Below are 15,874 nucleotides of genomic sequence, written 5' to 3'. Positions count from 1 at the left end.
GCTTCTTTCCAGTTTTGAACGGAAGACGTTTCCTTTTTCACCATAGCCCTCTATGGGCTTCCAAATATCCCTTAGCCATTTCCACAAGAACAGCCTTAGCGAAAGGCTTGTTGAAGGGAAAGATGTAACTCGGTGAGATGAATTAACGGAACACAGAGCAGTTTCTCAGAAAGCTTCTTTCCAGTGTTGAACGGAAGATATTTCTTTTTTCACCATAGCCCTCTATCGGATTCCAAATATCCCTTTGCCAATTCCACAAGAATAGCCTTAGCGAAAGGCTTTTTGAAGGGAAAGATGTAACTCTGTGAGGTGAATTAACAGAACACAGAGCAGTTTCTCAGAAAGCTTCTTTCCAGTTTTGAACGGAAGATATTTCCTTTTTCACAATAGCCCTCTAAGGGCTTCCAAATATCCCTTTGCCAATTCCACAAGAACAGCCTTAGTGAAAGGCTTTTTGAAGGGAAAGATGTAACTCTGTGAGGTGAATTAACAGAACACAGAGCAGTTTCTCAGAAAGCTTCTTTCCAGTTTTGAACGGAAGATATTTCCTTTTTCACCGTAGCCCTCTATGGGCTTCCAAATATCCCTTTGCCAATTCCACAAGAACAGCGTTAGCGAAAGGCTTCTTGAAGGGAAAGATGTAACTCGGTGAGATGAATTAACAGAACACAGAGCAGTTTCTCAGAAAGCTTCTTTCCAGTTTTGAACGGAAGATATTTCCTTTTTCACCATAGGAATCTATGGGGTTCCAAATATCCCTTTGCCAATTCCACAAGAACAGCCTTAGCGAAAGGCTTCTTGAAGGGAAAGATGTATCTCTGTGAGATGAATTAAGAGAACACAGAGCAGTTTCTCAGAAAGCTTCTTTCCAGTTTTGAACGGAAGATATTTCCTTTTTCAACATAGCCCTCTAAGGGCTTCCAAATATACCTTTGACAATTCCACAAGAACAGCCTTAGCGAAAGGCTTCTTGAAGGGAAAGATGTAACTCTGTGAGGTAAATTAACAGAACACAGAGCAGTTTCTCAGAAAGCTTCTTTCCAGTTTTGAACGGAAGATATTTCCTTTTTCATCATAACCCTCTATGGGCTTCCAAATATCCCTTTGCCAATTCCTCAAGAACAGCCTTAGCGAAAGGCTTGTTGAAGGGAAAGATGTAACTCTGTGAGATGAATTAACAGAACACAGAGCAGTTTCTCAGAAAGCTTCTTTCCACTTTTGAACGGAAGATATTTCCTTTTTCACCATAGCCCTCTATGGGCTTCCAAATATCCCTTTGCCAATTCCACAAGAACAGCCTTAGCGAAAGGCTTCTTGAAGGGAAAGATATAACTCTGTGAGATGAATTAAGAGAACACAGAGCAGTTTCTCAGAAAGCTTCTTTCCAGTTTTGAACGGAAGATATTTCCTTTTTCACCCTAGCCCTCTATGGGCTTCCAAATATCCCTTTGCCAATTCCACAAGAACAGCCTTAGGGAAAGGCTTCTTGAAGGGAAAGATGTAACTCTGTGAGATGAATTAACAGAACACAGAGCAGTTTCTCAGAAAGCTTCTTTCCAGCTTGGAACGGAAGGTATTTCCTTTTTCACCATAGCCGTCTATGGGCTTCCAAATATCCCTTTGCCAATTCCACAAGAACAGCCTTAGCGAAAGGCTTCTTGAAGGGAAAGATGTAACTCTGTGAGATGAATGAACAGAACTCAGAGCAGTTTCTCAGAAAGCTTCTTTCCAGTTTTGAACGGAAGATATTTCCTTTTTCACCATAGCCCTCTATGGGCTTCCAAATATCCCTTTGCCAATTCCACAAGAACAGCCTTAGCGAAAGGCTTCTTGAAGTGAAAGATGTAACTTGGTGAGATGAATCAACAGAACACAGAGCAGTTTCTCAGAAAGCTTCTTTCCAGTTTTGAACGGAAGATATTTCCTTTTTCACCATAGCCCTCTATGGGCTTCCAAATATCCCTTTGCCAATTCCACAAGAACTGCCTTAGCGAAAGGCTTCTTGAAGGGAAAGATGTAACTCGGTGAGATGAATTAACAGAACACAGAGCAGTTTCTCAGAAAGCTTCTTTCCAGTTTTGAACGGAAGATATTTCCTTTTTCACCATAGCCCTCTATGGGCTTCCAAATATCCCTTTGCCAATTCCACAAAAACAGCCTTAGCGAAAGGCTTCTTGAAGGGAAAGATGTAACTCTGTGAGATGAATTAAGAGAACACAGAGCAGTTTCTCAGAAAGCTTCTTTCCAGTTTTGAACGGAAGATATTTCCTTTTTCACCATAGCCCTCTATGGGCTTCCAAATATCCCTTTGCCAATTCCACAAGAACAGCCTTAGGGAAAGGCTTCTTGAAGGGCAAGATGTAACTCTGTGAGATGAATTAAGAGAACACAGAGCAGTTTCTCAGAAAGCTTCTTTCCAGTTTTGAACGGAAGATATTTCCTTTTTCACCATAGCCCTCTATGGGCTTCCAAATATCCCTTTGCCAATTCCACAAGGACCGCCTTAGCGAAAGGATTCTTGAAGGGAAAGATGTAACTCTGTGAGATGAATTAACAGAACACAGAGCAGTTTCTCAGAAAGCTTCTTTCCACTTTTGAGCGGAAGATATTTCTTTTTTCACCATAGCCCTCTATCGGATTCCAAATATTCCTTTGCCAATTCCACAGGAATAGCCTCAGCGAAAGGCTTTTTGAAGGGAAAGATGTAACTCTATGAGATGAATTAACAGAACACAGAGCAGTTTCTCAGAAAGCTTCTTTCCAGTTTTGAACGGAAGATATTTCCTTTTTCACCATAGCCCTTATGGGCTTCGAAATATCCCTTTGCCAATTCCACAAGAACAGCCTTAGCGAAAGGCTTCTTGAAGGGAAAGATGTAACTCTGTGAGATGAATTAAGAGAACACAGAGCAGTTTCTCAGAAAGTTTCTTTCCAGTTTTGAACGGAGGATATTTCCTTTTTCACCGTAGCCCTCTATGGGCTTCCAAATATCCCTTTGCCAATTCCACAAGAACTGCCTTAGCGAAAGGCTTCTTGAAGGGAAAGATGTAACTCTGTGAGATGAATTAACAGAACACAGAGCAGTTTCTCAGAAAGCTTCTTTCCACTTTTGAACGGAAGATATTTCCTTTTTCACCATAGCCCTCTATGGGCTTCCAAATATCCCTTTGCCAATTCCTCAAGAACAGCCTTAGCGAAAGGCTTGTTGAAGGGAAAGATGTAACTCTGTGAGACGAATGAACAGAACACAGAGCAGTTTCTCAGAAAGCTTCTTTCCACTTTTGAACGGAAGATATTTCCTTTTTCATCATAGCCCTCTATGGGCTTCCAAATATCACTTTGCCAGTTCCTCAAGAACAGCCTTAGCGAAAGGCTTGTTGAAGGGAAAGATGTAACTCTGTGAGATGAATTAAGAGAACACAGAGCAGTTTCTCAGAAAGCTTCTTTCCACTTTTGAACGGAAGGTATTTCCTTTTTCACCATAGCCCTCTATGGGCTTCCAAATATCCCTTTGCCAATTGCACAAGAACAGCCTTAGCGAAAGGCTTCTTGAAGGGAAAGATGTAACTCGGTGAGATGAATTAACAGAACACAGAGCAGTTTCTCAGAAAGCTTCTTTCCAGTTTTGAACGGAAGATATTTCCTTTTTCACCATAGCCCTCTATGGGCTTCCAAATATCCCTTTGCCAATTCCACAAGAACATCCTTAGCGAAAGGCTTCTTGAAGGGAAAGATGTAACTCTGTGAGATGAATGAACAGAACACAGAGCAGTTTCTCAGAAAGCTTCTTTCCAGTTTTGAACGGAAGATATTTCCTTTTTCACCATAGGCCTCTAAGGGCTTCCAAATATCCCTTTGCCAATTCCACAAGAACAGCCTTAGCGAAAGGCTTGTTGAAGGGAAAGATGTAACTCTGTGAGATGAATTAACACAACACAGAGCAGTTTCTCGGAAAGCTTCTTTCCACTTTTGAACGGAAGATATTTCCTTTTTCACCATAGCCCTCTATGGGCTTCCAAATATCCCTTGCCAATTCCAGAAGAACAGCCTTAGCGAAAGTCTTCTTGAAGGGAAAGATGTAACTCTGTGAGATGAATTAAGAGAACACAGAGCAGTTTCTCAGAAAGCTTCTTTCCAGTTTTGAACGGAAGATATTTCCTTTTTCACCATAGCCCTCTATGGGCTTCCAAATATCCCTTTGCAAATTCCACAAGAACAGCCTTAGCGAAAGGCTTCTTGAAGGGTAAGATGTAACTCTCTGAGATGAATTAAGAGAACACAGAGCAATTTCTCAGAAAGCTTCTTTCCAGTTTTGAACGGAAGATATTTCCTTTTTCACCATAGCCCTCTATGGGCTTCCAAATATCCCTTTGCCAATTCCACAAGGACCGCCTTAGCGAAAGGATTCTTGAAGGGAAAGATGTAACTCTGTGAGATGAATTAACAGAACACAGAGCAGTTTCTCAGAAAGCTTCTTTCCAGTTTTGAACGGAAGATATTTCTTTTTCACCATAGCCCTCTATCGGATTCCAAATATTCCTTTGCCAATTCCACAAGAATAGCCTTAGCGAAAGGCTTTTTGAAGGGAAAGATGTAACTCTATTAGATGAATTAACAGAACACAGAGCAGTTTCTCAGAAAGCTTCTTTCCAGTTTTGAACGGAAGATATTTCCTTTTTCACCATAGCCCTCTATGGGCTTCCAAATATCCCTTTGCCAATTCCACAAGAACAGCCTTAGCGAAAGGCTTCTTGAAGGGAAAGATGTAACTCTGTGAGATGAATTAAGAGAACACAGAGCAGTTTCTCAGAAAGTTTCTTTCCAGTTTTGAACGGAGGATATTTCCTTTTTCACCGTAGCCCTCTATGGGCTTCCAAATATCCCTTTGCCAATTCCACAAGAACTGCCTTAGCGAAAGGCTTCTTGAAGGGAAAGATGTAACTCTGTGAGATGAATTAACAGAACACAGAGCAGTTTCTCAGAAAGCTTCTTTCCACTTTTGAACGGAAGATATTTCCTTTTTCACCGTAGCCCTCTATGGGCTTCCAAATATCTCTTTGCCAATTCCTCAAAAACAGCCTTAGCGAAAGGCTTGTTGAAGGGAAAGATGTAACACTGTGAGATGAATGAACAGAACACAGAGCAGTTTCTCAGAAAGCTTCTTTCCACTTTTGAACGAAAGATATTTCCTTTTTCATCATAGCCCTCCATGGGCTTCCAAATATCACTTTGCCAGTTCCTCAAGAACAGCCTTAGCGAAAGGCTTGTTGAAGGGAAAGATGTAACTCTGTGAGGTGAATTAACAGAACACAGAGCAGTTTCTCAGAAAGCTTCTTTCCACTTTTGAACGGAAGGTATTTCCTTTTTCACCATAGCCGTCTATGGGCTTCAAAATATCCCTTTGCCAATTCCACAAGAACAGCCTTAGCGAAAGGCTTCTTGAAGGGAAAGATGTAACTCGGTGAGATGAATTAACAGAACACAGAGCAGTTTCTCAGAAAGCTTCTTTCCAGTTTTGAACGGAAGATATTTCCTTTTTCCCCATAGCCCTCTATGGGCTTCCAAATATCCCTTTGCCAATTCCACAAGAACAGCCTTAGCGAAAGGCTTCTTGAAGGGAAAGATGTAACTCTGTGAGATGAATGAACAGAACACAGAGCAGTTTCTCAGAAAGCTTCTTTCCAGTTTTGAACGGAAGATATTTCCTTTTTCACCATAGGCCTCTAAGGGCTTCCAAATATCCCTTTGCCAATTCCACAAGAACAGCCTTAGCGAAAGGCTTGTTGAAGGGAAAGATGTAACTCTGTGAGATGAATTAACAGAACACAGAGCAGTTTCTCCGAAAGCTTCTTTCCACTTTTGAACGGAAGATATTTCCTTTTTCACCATAGCCCTCTATGGGCTTCCAAATATCCCTTTGCCAATTCCAGAAGAACAGCCTTAGCGAAAGTCTTCTTGAAGGGAAAGATGTAACTCTGTGAGATGAATTAAGAGAACACAGAGCAGTTTCTCAGAAAGCTTCTTTCCAGTTTTGAACGGAAGATATTTCCTTTTTCACCATAGCCCTCTATGGGCTTCCAAATATCCCTTTGCAAATTCCACAAGAACAGCCTTAACGAAAGGCTTCTTGAAGCGAAAGATGTAACTCTGTTAGATGAATTAACAGAACACAGCGCAGTTTCTCAGGAAGCTTCTTTCCAGTTTTGAACGGGAGATATTTCCTTTTTCACCTTAGCCCTCTATGGGCTTCCAAATATCCCTTTGCCAATTCCACAAGAACCGCCTTAGCGAAAGGCTTTTTGAAGGGAAAGATGTAACTCTGTGAGATGAATTAACAGAACACAGAGTAGTTTCTCAGAAAGCTTCTTTCCAGTTTTGAACGGAAGATATTTCCTTTTTCACCATAGCCCTCTATGGGCTTCCAAATATCCCTTTGCCAATTCCACAAGAATACCCTTAGCGAAAGGCTTTTTGAAGGGAAAGATGTAACTCTGTGAGATGAATTAAGAGAACACAGAGCAGTTTCTCAGAAAGTTTCTTTCCAGTTTTGAATGGAGGATATTTCCTTTTTCACCGTAGCCCTCTATGGGCTTCCAAATATCCCTTTGCCAATTCCACAAGAACAGCCTTAGCGAAAGGCTTCTTGAAGGGAAAGATGTAACTCTGTGAGATGAATTAACAGAACACAGAGCAGTTTCTCAGAAAGCTTCTTTCCACTTTTGAACGGAAGATATTTCCTTTTTCACCATAGCCCTCTAAGGGCTTCCAAATATACCTTTGCCAATTCCACAAGAACAGCCTTAGCGAAAGGCTTCTTGAAGGGAAAGATGTAACTCTGTGAGATAAATTAACAGAACACAGAGCAGTTTCTCAGAAAGCTTCTTTCCAGTTTTGAACGGAAGATATTTCCTTTTTCATCATAGCCCACTATGGGCTTCCAAATATCCCTTTGCCAATTCCTCAAGACCAGGCTTACCGAAAGGCTTGTTGAAGGGAAAGATGTAACTCTGTGAGACGAATGAACAGAACACAGAGCAGTTTCTCAGAAAGCTTCTTTCCAGTTATGAAAGGAAGATATTTCATTTTTCATCATAGCCCTCTATGGGCTTCCAAATATCACTTTGCCAATTCCTCAAGAACAGCCTTAGCGAAAGGCTTGTTGAAGGGAAAGATGTAACTCTGTGAGATGAATTAACAGAACACAGAGCAGTTTCTCAGAAAGCTTCTTTCCACTTTTGAACGGAAGGTATTTCCTTTTTCACCGTAGCCCTCTATGGGCTTCCAAATATCCCTTTGCCAATTCCACAAGAACAGCCTTAGCGAAAGGCTTCTTGAAGGGAAAGATGTAACTCTGTGAGATGAATGAACAGAACTCAGAGCAGTTTCTCAGAAAACTTATTTCCAGTTTTGAATGGAAGATATTTCCTTTTTCACCATAGCCCTCTATGGGCTTGCAAATATCACTTTGCCAATTCCACAAGAACAGCCTTAGCGAAAGGCTTCTTGAAGTGAAAGATGTAACTCTGTGAGATGAATTAACAGAACACAGAGCAGTTTCTCAGAAAGCTTCTTTCCAGTTTTGAACGGAAGATATTTCCTTTTTCACCATAGCCCTCTATGGGCTTCCAAATATCCCTTTGCCAATTCCACAAGAACAGCCTTAGCGAAAGGCTTCTTGAAGGGAAAGATGTAACTCGGTGAGATGAATTAACAGAACACAGAGCAGTTTCTCAGAAAGCTTCTTTGCAGTTTTGAACGGAAGATATTTCCTTTTTCACCATAGGCCTCTAAGGGCTTCCAAATATCCCTTTGCCAATTCCACAAGAACAGCCTTAGCGAAAGGCTTGTTGACGGGAAAGATGTAACTCTGTGAGATGAATTAACAGAACACAGAGCAGTTTCTCCGAAAGCTTCTTTCCACTTTTAAACGGAAGATATTTCCTTTTTCACCATAGCCCTCTATGGGCTTCCAAATATCCCTTTGCCAATTCCTGAAGAACAGCCTTAGCGAAAGGCTTCTTGAAGGGAAAGATGTAACTCTGTGAGATGAATTAAGAGAACACAGAGCAGTTTCTCAGAAAGCTTCTTTCCAGTTTTGAACGGAAGATATTTCCTTTTTCACCATAGCCCTCTATGGGCTTCCAAATATCCCTTTGCCAATTCCAGAAGAACAGCCTTAGCGAAAGGCTTTTTGAAGGGAAAGATGTAACTCTGTGAACTGAATTAGAAGAACACAGAGCAGTTTCTCAGAAAGCTTCTTTCCAGTTTTAAACGGAAGGCGTTTCCTTTTTCACCATAGCCCTCTATGGGCTTCCAAATATCCCTTTGCCATTTCCACAAGAACAGCCTTAGCGAAAGGCTTGTTGAAGAGAAAGATGTAACTCGGAGAGATGAATTAACAGAACACAGAGCAGTTTCTTAGAAAGCTTCTTTCCAGTTTTGAACGGAAGATATTTCCTTTTTCACCATAGCCCTCTATGGGCTTCCAAATATCCCTTTGCCATTTCCACAAGAACAGCCTTAGCGAAAGCCTTCTTGAAGGGAAAGATGTAACTCTGTGAGATAAATGAACAGAACACAGAGCAGTTTCTCAGAAAGCTTCTTTCCAGTTTTGAACGGAAGATATTTCCTTTTTCACCATAGCCCTCTACGGGCTTCCAAATATCCCTTTGCCAATTCCACAAGAACAGCCTTAGCGAAAGGCTTCTTGAAGGGAAACATGTAACTCTGTGAGATGAAATAACAGAACACAGAGCAGTTTCTCAGAAAGCTTCTTTCCAGTTTTGAACGGAAGATATTTCCTTTTTCACCATAGCCCTCTACGGGCTTCCAAATATCCCTTTGCCAATTCCACATGGAACGCCTTAGCGAAAGGATTCTTGAAGGGAAAGATGTAACTCTGTGAGATGAATTAAGAGAACACAGAGCAGTTTCTCAGAAAGCTTCTTTCCAGTTTTGAACTGAAGATATTTCCTTTTTCACCATAGCCCTCTATGGGCTTCCAAATATCCCTTTGCCAATTCCACAAGAACAGCCTTAGCGAAAGGCTTTTTGAAGGGAAAGATGTAACTCTGTGAACTGAATTAGAAGAACACAGAGAAGTTTCTCAGAAAGCTTCTTTCCAGTTTTAAACGGAAGACGTTTCCTTTTTCACCATAGCCCTCTATGGGCTTCCAAATATCCCTTTGCCATTTCCACAAGAACAGCCTTAGCGAAAGGCTTGGTGAAGGGAAAGATGTAACTCGGAGAGATGAATTAACAGAACACAGAGCAGTTTCTCAGAAAGCTTCTTTCCAGTTTTGAACGGAAGATATTTCCTTTTTCACCATAGCCCTCTATGGGCTTCCAAATATCCCTTTGCCATTTCCACAAGAACAGCCTTAGCGAAAGCCTTCTTGAAGGGAAAGATGTAACTCTGTGAGATAAATGAACAGAACACAGAGCAGTTTCTCAGAAAGCTTCTTTCCAGTTTTGAACGGAAGATATTTCCTTTTTCACCATAGCCCTCTACGGGCTTCCAAATATCCCTTTGCCAATTCCACAAGAACAGCCTTAGCGAAAGGCTTCTTGAAGGGAAACATGTAACTCTGTGAGATGAATTAACAGAACACAGAGCAGTTTCTCAGAAAGCTTCTTTCCACTTTTGAACGGAAGATATTTCCTTTTTCACCATAGCCCTCTACGGGCTTCCAAATATCCCTTTGCCAATTCCACATGGAACGCCTTAGCGAAAGGATTCTTGAAGGGAAAGATGTAACTCTGTGAGATGAATTAACAGAACACAGAGCAGTTTCTCAGAAAGCTTCTTTCCAGTTTTGAACGGAAGATATTTCTTTTTTCACCATAGCCCTCTATCGGATTCCAAATATCCCTTTGCCAATTCCACAAGAATAGCCTTAGCGAAAGGCTTTTTGAAGGGAAAGATGTAACTCTGTGAGGTGAATTAACAGAACACAGAGCAGTTTCTCAGAAAGCTTCTTTCCAGTTTTGAACGGAAGATATTTCCTTTTTCACCATAGCCCTCTAAGGGCTTCCAAATATACCTTTGCCAATTCCACAAGAACAGCCTTAGCGAAAGGCTTCTTGAAGGGAAAGATGTAACTCTGTGAGGTAAATTAACAGAACACAGAGCAGTTTCTCAGAAAGCTTCTTTCCAGTTTTGAACGGAATATATTTCCTTTTTCATCATAGCCCTCTATTGGCTTCCAAATATCCCTTTGCCAATTCCTCAAGAACAGCCTTAGCGAAAGGCTTCTTGAAGGGAAAGATGTAACTCTGTGAGGTAAATTAACAGAACACAGAGCAGTTTCTCAGAAAGCTTCTTTCCAGTTTTGAACGGAATATATTTCCTTTTTCATCATAGCCCTCTATTGGCTTCCAAATATCCCTTTGCCAATTCCTCAAGAACAGCCTTAGCGAAAGGCTTCCGGGAGGGAAAGATGTAACTCTGTGAGATGAATTAACAGAACACAGAGCAGTTTCTCAGAAAGCTTCTTTCCACTTTTGAACGGAAGATATTTCCTTTTTCACCATAGCCCTCTGTGGGCTTCCAAATATCCCTTTGCCAATTCCACAAGAACAGCCTTACCGAAAGGCTTCTTGAAAGGAAAGATGTAACTCTGTGAGATGAATTAAGAGAACACAGAGCAGTTTCTCAGAAAGCTTCTTTCCAGTTTTGAACGGAAGATATTTCCTTTTTCACCCTAGCCCTCTATGGGCTTCCAAATATCCCTTTGCCAATTTCACAAGAGCAGCCATAGCGAAAGGCTTCTTGAAGGGAAAGATGTAACTCTGTGAGATGAATTAACAGAACACAGAGCAGTTTCTCAGAAAGCTTCTTTCCAGTTTGGAACGGAAGGTATTTCCTTTTTCACCATAGCCCTCTATGGGCTTCCAAATATCCCTTTGCCAATTACACAAGAACAGCCTTAGCGAAAGGCTTCTTGAAGGGAAAGATGTAACTCTGTGAGATGAATTAACAGAACACAGAGCAGTTTCTCAGAAAGCTTCTTTCCAGTTTGGAACGGAAGGTATTTCCTTTTTCACCATAGCCCTCTATGGGCTTCCAAATATCCCTTTGCCAATTCCACAAGAACAGCCTTAGCGAAAGGCTTCTTGAAGGGAAAGATGTAACTCTGTGAGATGAATGAACGGAACTCAGAGCAGTTTCTCAGAAAGCTTGTTTCCAGTTTTGAACGGAAGATATTTACTTTTTCACCATAGCCCTCTAAGGGCTTCCAAATATCCCTTTGCCAATTCCACAAGAACAGCCTTAGCGAAAGGCTTCTTGAAGTGAAAGATGTAACTCTGTGAGATAAATTAACAGAACACAGAGCAGTTTCTCAGAAAGCTTCTTTCCAGTTTTGAACGGAAGATATTTCCTTTTTCAGCATAGCCCTCTATGTGCTTCCAAATATCCCTTTGGCAATTCCACAAGAACTGCCTTAGCGAAAGGCTTCTTGAAGGGAAAGATGTAACTCGGTGAGATGAATTAACAGAACACAGAGCAGTTTCTCAGAAAGCTTCTTTCCACTTTTGAACGGAAGATATTTCCTTTTTCACCATAGCCCTCTATGGGCTTCCAAATATCCCTTTGCCAATTCCACAAGAACAGCCTTAGCGAAAGTCTTCTTGAAGGGAAAGATGTAACTCGGTGAGATGAATTAACAGAACACAGAGCAGTTTCTCAGAAAGCTTCTTTCCAGTTTTGAACGGAAGATATTTCCTTTTTCACCCTAGCCCTCTATGGGCTTCCAAATATCCCTTTGCCAATTCCACAAGAACAGCCTTAGCGAAAGGCTTCTTGAAGGGAAAGATGTAACCCTGTGAGATGAATTAAGAGAACACAGAGCAGTTTCTCAGAAAGCTTCTTTCCAGTTTGGAACGGAAGGTATTTCCTTTTTCACCATAGCCCTCTATGGGCTTCCAAATATCCCTTTGCCAATTCCACAAGAACAGCCTTAGCGAAAGGCTTCTTGAAGGGAAAGATGTAACTCTGTGAGATGAATGAACAGAACTCAGAGCACTTTCTCAGAAAGCTTCTTTCCAGTTTTGAACGGAAGATATTTCCTTTTTCACCATAGCCCTCTATGGGCTTCCAAATATCCCTTTGCAAATTCCACAAGAACAGCCTTAGCGAAAGGCTTCTTGAAGGGAAAGATGTAACTCGGTGAGATGAATTAACAGAACACAGAGCAGTTTCTCAGAAAGCTTCTTTCCAGTTTTGAACGGAAGATATTTCCTTTTTCACCATAGCCCTCTATGGGCTTCCAAATATCCCTTTGCCAATTCCACAAGAACTGCCTTAGCGAAAGGCTTCTTGAAGGGAAAGATGTAACTCGGTGAGATGAATCAACAGAACACAGAGCAGTTTCTCAGAAACCTTCTTTCCAGTTTTCAACGGAAGATATTTCCTTTTTCACCATAACCCTCTATGGGCTTCCAAATATCAATTTGCCAATTCCACAAGAACAGCCTTAACGAAAGGCTTCTTGAAGGGAAAGATGTAACTCTGTGAGATGAATTAACAGAACACAGCGCAGTTTCCCAGGAAGCTTCTTTCCAGTTTTGAACGGGAGATAATTCCTTTTTCACCATAGTCCTCTATGGGCTTCCAAATATCCCTTTGCCAATTCCACATGAACCGCCTTAGCGAACGGCTTCTTGAAGGGAAAGATGTAACTGTGTGAGATGAATTAACAGAACACAGAGCAGTTTCTCAGAAAGCTTCTTTCCAGTTTTGAACGGAAGATATTTCCTTTTTCACCATAGCCCTCTATGGGCTTCCAAATATCCCTTTGCCAATTCCACAAGAACAGACTTAGCGAAAGGCTTCTTGAAGGGAAAGATGTAACTCTGTGAGATGAATTAACAGAACACAGAGCAGTTTCTCAGAAAGCTTCTTTCCAGTTTTGAACGGAAGATATTTCCTTTTTCACCGTAGCCCTCTATGGGCTTCCAAATATCCCTTTGCCAATTCCACAAGAACAGCCTTAGCGAAAGGCTTCTTGAAGGGAAAGATGTAACTCGGTGAGATGAATTAACAGAACACAGAGCAGTATCTCAGAAAGCTTCTTTCCAGTTTTGAACGGAAGATATTTCCTTTTTCACCATAGCCCTCTAAGGGCTTCCAAATATCCCTTTGCCAATACCACAAGAATAGCCTTAGCGAAAGGCTTTTTGAAGGGAAAGATGTAACTCTGTGAGATGAATTAAGAGAACACAGAGCAGTTTCTCAGAAAGTTTCTTTCCAGTTTTGAACGTAGGATATTTCCTTTTTCACCGTAGCCCTCTATGGGCTTCCAAATATCCCTTTGCCAATTCCACAAGAACAGCCTTAGCGAAAGGCTTCTTGAAGGGAAAGATGTAACTCTGTGAGATGAATTAACAGAACACAGAGCAGTTTCTCAGAAAGCTTCTTTCCACTTTTGAACGGAAGATATTTCCTTTTTCACCGTAGCCCTCTATGGGCTTCCAAATATCCCTTTGCCAATTCCTCAAGAACACCCTTAGCGAAAGGCTTGTTGAAGGGAAAGATGTAATTCTGTGAGATGAATGAACAGAACACAGAGCAGTTTCTCAGAAAGCTTCTTTCCAGTTTTGAAAGGAAGATATTTCCTTTTTCATCATAGCCCTCTATGGGCTTCCAAATATCACTTTGCCAATTCCTCAAGAACAGCCTTAGCGAAAGGCTTGTTGAAGGGAAAGATGTAACTCTGTGAGATGAATTAACAGAACACAGAGCAGTTTCTCAGAAAGCTTCTTTCCACTTTTGAACGGAAGGTATTTCCTTTTTCACCGTAGCCCTCTATGGGCTTCCAAATATCCCTTTGACAATTGCACAAGAACAGCCTTAGCGAAAGGCTTCTTGAAGGGAAAGATGTAACTCTGTGAGATGAATGAACAGAACTCAGAGCAGATTCTCAGAAAACTTCTTTCCAGTTTTGAACGGAAGATATTTCCTTTTTCACCATAGCCCTCTATGGGCTTCCAAATATCATTTTGCCAATTCCACAAGAACAGCCTTAGCAAAAGGCTTCTTGAAGTGAAAGATGTAACTCTGTGAGATGAATTAACAGAACACAGAGCAGTTTCTCAGAAAGCTTCTTTCCAGTTTTGAACGGAAGATATTTCCTTTTTCACCATAGCCCTCTATGGGCTTCCAAATATCCCTTTGCCAATTCCACAAGAACAGCCTTATCGAAAGGCTTCTTGAAGGGAAAGATGTAACTCGGTGAGATGAATTAACAGAACACAGAGCAGTTTCTCAGAAAGCTTCTTTCCAGTTTTGAAAGGAAGATATTTCCTTTTTCACCATAGCCCTCTATGGGCTTCCAAATATCCCTTTGCCAATTCCACAAGAACAGCCTTAGCGAAAGGCTTCTTGAAGGTAAAGATGTAACTCTGTGAGATGAATGAACAGAACACAGAGCAGTTTCTCAGAAAGCTTCTTTCCAGTTTTGAACGGAAGATATTTCCTTTTTCACCATAGGCCTCTAAGGGCTTCCAAATATCCCTTTGCCAATTCCACAAGAACAGCCTTAGCGAAAGGCTTGTTGAAGGAAAAGATGTAACTCTGTGAGATGAATTAACAGAACACAGAGCAGTTTCTCCGAAAGCTTCTTTCCACTTTTGAACGGAAGATATTTCCTTTTTCACCATAGCCCTCTATGGGCTTCCAAATATCCCTTTGCCAATTCCACAAGAACAGCCTTAACGAAAGGCTTCTTGAAGCGAAAGATGTAAGTCTGTGAGATGAATTAACAGAACACAGCGCAGTTTCTCAGGAAGCTTCTTTCCAGTTTTGAACGGGAGATATTTCCTATTTCACCATAGCCCTCTATGGGCTTCCAAATATCCCTTTGCCAATTCTACAAGAACAGCCTTAGCGAAAGGCTTTTTGAAGGGAAAGATGTAACTCTGTGAACTGAATTAGAAGAACACAGAGCAGTTTCTCAGAAAGCTTCTTTCCAGTTTTGAACGGAAGACGTTTCCTTTTTCATCATAGCCCTCTATGGGCTTCCAAATATCCCTTTGCCATTTCCACAAGAACAGCCTTAGCGAAAGGCTTGTTGAAGGGAAAGATGTAACTCGGTGAGATGAATTAACAGAACACAGAGCAGTTTCTCAGAAAGCTTCTTTCCAGTTTTGAACGGAAGATATTTCCTTTTTCACCATAGCCCTCTATGGGCTTCCAAATATCCCTTTGCCATTTCCACAAGAACAGCCTTAGCGAAAGCCTTCTTGAAGGGAAAGATGTAACTCTGTGAGATGAATGAACAGAACACAGAGCAGTTTCTCAGAAAGCTTCTTTCCAGTTTTGAACGGAAGATAATTCCTTTTAAACCATAGCCCTCTAGGGGTTCCAAATATCCCTTTGCCAATTCCACAAGAACAGCCTTAGCGAAAGGCTTTTTGAAGGGAAACATGTAACTCTGTGAGATGAATTAGCAGAACACAGAGCAGTTTCTCAGAAAGCTTCTTTCCAGTTTTGAACGGAAGATATTTCCTTTTTCACCATAGCCCTCTACGAGCTTTCAAATATCCCTTTGCCAATTCCACAAGGAACGCCTTAGAGAAAGGCTTGTTGAAGGGAAAGATGTAACTCTGTGAGATGAATTAACAGAACACAGAGCAGTTTCTCAGAAAGCTTCTTTCCAGTTTTGAACGGAAGATATTTCTTTTTTCACCAAAGCCCTCTATCGGATTCCAAATATAACTTGCCAATTCCACAAGAATAGCCTTAGCGAAAGGCTTTTTGAAGGGAAAGATGTAACTCTGTGAGGTGAATTAACAGAACACAGAGCAGTTTCTCAGAAAGTTTCTTTCCAGTTTTGAACGGAGGATATTTCCTTTTTCACCGTAGCCCTCTATG

This window comes from Chlorocebus sabaeus, chromosome 5 (assembly GCF_047675955.1).
Source record: "Chlorocebus sabaeus isolate Y175 chromosome 5, mChlSab1.0.hap1, whole genome shotgun sequence".
Classification (NCBI taxonomy): Eukaryota; Metazoa; Chordata; class Mammalia; order Primates; family Cercopithecidae; genus Chlorocebus; species Chlorocebus sabaeus.
Note: the sequence above shows the minus strand (reverse complement) of the source record.